This window comes from Aedes aegypti, chromosome 2 (assembly GCF_002204515.2).
Source record: "Aedes aegypti strain LVP_AGWG chromosome 2, AaegL5.0 Primary Assembly, whole genome shotgun sequence".
NCBI lineage: Eukaryota > Metazoa > Arthropoda > Insecta > Diptera > Culicidae > Aedes > Aedes aegypti.
In genome coordinates, this window is record NC_035108.1 from 34,996,939 (window position 1) to 35,001,685 (window position 4,747).

Below are 4,747 nucleotides of genomic sequence, written 5' to 3' on the forward strand. Positions count from 1 at the left end.
TTGCGGGGCAATCATAAGTCTGACTTTTAGGATTGCCCTTCGCGCAAAGGAATGGTTGAGGCTCCCAGGCAGATTAACGCAACAATTTTCGTAGCCAGAATTTCACAATCAGAATCTCCAACAATTCTCATTGTTTCAGTTAACAATCGCGTGTTTAATAAATCACACTCATCAGGTAAATTATAATCATGCTCATTCACAAGCTAATTTTCTTCCGTCGGGTAACCTTTCGAATTGTTTCAATTCAAATGAACATACTCCTGTAGCCAACTGATTACTAATGCTGATATTGATTCTGGTCATGTCCCTGTTACATTTAAAATATCCCTTGAAACGATTCTCAATTCTAGCAGCACTACAATCAATTATTTTTGAGCCGGCTGGAATAAATACATCGAAACTACAGTGATCTTGATGCAAACATTTCTTTGCAAACATAACTTGATATTGACAAAGCTCTCGAAACTTTAACAAATTCCATTGTTGGCATTGCAATACCAATATGTGAAGTAATAATCGAAACAGTAATAATAGACGATGATTTTAAATTCTTGATCCGTCTTTGAAATGTTAAGAGAAAGCAATTATGACACACTTGTGATCCACTTTGAACATTATGTGGGAGCTGTATATATAAATTTAAAAACATTTTATTTAATTAAGAAGCAACAATTTTGACAATCAAATTCTCTAAGCTCTTAGCTTTTTTGGAAATAATCTGAAAATTTTGAAAAAGCATCAGAAGCCAATTCCGGCTTTTCCGGAAAGACAATAACAAATTATTACTTATTAATTGAAAAAAACCTTAAAAACTCGCAAAGCAGTTTGAGAGCTCATACAATTTTAATTAAGAATGAGTCGTAAATCTAAACAAAGAAAAAAAGATTGATTTGGAAGAAGTTAGAACAGTTATGAAAAAAAATAGAGAAAAAAAAACATGATGGAATTTTTTACATCCTCATCAAGAAACTTCCAAAGATTCTAAAGAAGCTTCTAGCTATCGTCTAATCAGCTTGCTTTCGTGCATTAGTAAACTTTTCAAAAACGTCATTTTGAACAAAATGATGGCCCACATCAACGAAAATTCAGTTTTTGCCGTTAAACAGTTCGAATTCTAACATAGACATTCGACCACTCATCAACCTTTACGTGTTACAAATTTGGTTCATCCCTACAATTCTGAAAGCTATTCTACTGGTCTTCTACTTCCATAGAAATTAGAAAATAGAAAATACATAGAAAAAGCATTCGACAATGTTTGGCATGAAGGCTTGATTGTGAAATTAAAAAAAAAAATACTTCAATTTTGCAAAAATGAATGATTTTTGCTTTTTTTTTTAATTCAACTAATAATATTCCCACATAAACCGAAACCTTCAAGCAGACATGTTGCTACGATGTGAGGGGGTCCAATAAATTGGTCAGATAAAGTTAACTATCTTGTGCTATGATATATAAATATTTAACTTTAAAAAATCACATTGAGGGCATTTGACCCAAATAAAACAAATGTATAAAATGTCTTTAACCACTTATTAATAGAAAACCAAAACTTTGTCTTAAGAACAAGCTTTTGAAATTCAAACAAATTTTCAGGCTAGCCATGTTGTATGCTGTATTAATATAGACTAGCTGTTGCAGTACCATGACGAAAGCTCTGCAGAGGATTTAACATAAATTTTTGAAAATGATTCTGAAGCTTCCTCCCTAGTATATTAGTAATGAGTTACATAGAATATTCAATGTTAAAACATTGGCACAAATGAGGATTGGTATGAAAGATACCATGGGGAAGTTTAATTTCAAATAAAACTGGCACTCATTGGTCACCCTATTTCTTCTCAGAAGACAAATTGAACCGATCAGCTTATCCGGCGAACGGCGTTATGGTGATGATGATGATGATGATGCGAATGCGCGGAGTATCCTATCCGTATTGTCTTTTCCCATGGTGGCGCGGATGAGCAAAGAACACCCCAACCAGCAACTGGAAACAAATTCGGGTGACGTACAATGTTTTCGAATGACAACCGCGCTTTACCTCGCCGGGAGGTCTAGCACAGTAGGAAGGTAAGTGAATCAATTAATGTCGTTCCGTAAATTCACACACAGGCTACCGGATAAATAGTTTGACCAAAGTCATCCCAAGCAACCGTCGTAGAGCGTGGAGAAGTGTAGATGATCGATTACAGCATCATTGTTTTTTTTTCCTGTGCTTAGATTGGATTAGATTGGATGGACACACTAATTACTCAAAAACGAAGAACCGACTTTGGCGGTCCGGATTATAACAGACTCTGTTTGCGTCAACATATTGGGCCAGATCAGCACGAGACCGGTGAAACTTCCGCGTGAGAATTTTGCATTCTGTTTGCATTTGCGTCAATGGAAAAGGTCAAACCAACTTTGTAGCCCGGCGGTGGAAGATTCGATCTGGTTTGAAGTGGTACTCCAAATTCTTCTTTGATTTCCAGCGGGAGATTTGGGAATTATAAAGAATTAGTTTTGTCGAGACAAAAATTTAACAAACAACTTTCAATGGAAACAGTTTTTATGTGCGTCACAAAACATTGAAGGGGGTGTACATTTTCGACATAATAATGCGTTGTATTATATTGTTGTGCTTCTTACCATGTTTAAGATCACGCAGCAACAACCTCTTTAACACAATGCAACATTTTAATTTTCCCCGACTTCATTTTATGCTTTTTATCATTTATTTTGCTCTCAATAAAAATGCTCTGGTAGCCGAGCGATAAACTTGCAGCTACTCAGTAAAACCAAGCCGAGGTTTGTAGATTCGAATTACACTAGTCGAGCATTTTTTATTAGAAATTTTGTAGACTTCGTAGCACAGCTAAGATACATACCAAAAATGGTTAAAAATGGTACTACTCCGTGCTTTATCGGAACTGGTAAGAATTGCACTTTGATCTCTCAAAGTGCCCATTTTAGTAGATCTTATAATATTGATCAACAAAGGCACCTGTCAAGTCCTTACAGTCAGTTGCGAAGGGGAAGGAATGTTAGGGTGTAATGATTGTTGCTTCTAGAGACCGAGAATACCTCTGCATCTCCACAACTATTATTTTTTACATTGAATTATTTTTTTATTTTCATATTTTGTGTTTGTTTACATATGTGGCTTTTAAGTGATACAAGTTTAATTTTTTCAACCTTTGTTTATCGTTTTGTATCTATGATACTAGTTTTCTGTTTATGTGTGTATGAACTTGTGTGTCTGTTGATATAATTTTGTATTTGTATATCATGTTTGATATTTGTTTTATAACATCAGGTATCAGAAGACCGGCTCCTAAGGCACGTTCCCCACCAGTTGGGAGACTTGTGCCATCGCCATATTTGAGACTATTTAATCATCTACTCGATGGGAGAGGAAAGGGAACGATTTGAATTCAATCGCTGAGAAATTCAAGGCAATAGTATTGAAACATATACTATATCATTGTTGGCCACTGAAAGCATATTATATGTGATATTTCATTAGGGTGGTTCATTTACTTTCCATTAGGGTGGTCCTTTTTGTTAAAAAAAAAATTGTGGAGTATCGACTGTATGTTTTAATCTTAATTTTCCGGCAACGCAGTCTTTATTAAAGTAAAACGAGGTGCTTATTTGCCCGACGTTTCGACACGGGTATTGTGTCTTCCTCAGGTGGTACTGTAATGTACTGTAATGTACTGTAATTTCCTTTGGAATGTGCTTCAGAATTTCTTTTAGAATTTTATTCAGTTTTTTTTTTCGGGATATCCCTTATATTTTGAAAGTTTCCATCGAAGTTTCCTTTGGAATTTCTTTTGGAGCTGTGATTTTTTCTTCGAAATTTCCTTTTTGAATTTCATTCGGAATTTGCTTTGAATTTTTTTTTTTGGAATTTCCTATGGAGTTTTTAGAATTTCCTTTGAAATTTTCCACGGAATTTTCTTCGGAATTTCCTTTGGATTTTTTTCGGAATTTCCTTTGGAATTTTCTACGCAATTTTCGTCAGAATTTCCTCTGAGATTTGCTTCGGAAATTCCGTTGGATTTTTTTTAGTTTCCTTCGGAATTAACTTTGGAATTTCCGTCGAAATTTCCTTAGGTGTATCATTTAAAATTCCTTTGCAGTTTTCTTTGAGGCTACTTATCAAATTTTCTTCAGAATTTCCTTTGGAATTCCTTTCTTACTTCCTTCAAAATTCTCTTTGAAATTTCTTTCAGAATTTTGTTTGAAGTTTACTTCCAAATTTGTTATAGAGTTTCCTCGGAATTTCCTTTGGAATAACCTTTGGAATTTCCTATGGAGATTTCGGAATTTTATTTAGAAGTTTTGATTGGAATTTTTTACGGAATTTTCCTTTGGACTGTTTTACGTAATTTTCATCAGAATTTCCGTTGAATTTTCTCGGAATATACTTTGGAATTTTGTATTCTTCGGAACTTCATATCTCATTTACTTCAGAATTTCCTTTGGAATTTCTTCATAAATTTCTTTCAGTAAGTTGCTTCAGGAAGTTATTTTGGATTTCTTTGGAATTACTTTCGGAATTCCCTTCTTCAGTTCTTCAAAATTTTCTTCGGCGTTTCCTTTGGAATTTCTTTCGGAATTTCTTCTGGAATTGCCTTCGGAATTTCCTTTGGAATTCGCTTCGGAATTTCCTTTGAAATTTCTTATGGAATTTCCTTTGCAATTTCTTTTAGAGCTGGCTTCGGAATTTCATTTGGAATTTTCTACGCAATTTTCGTCC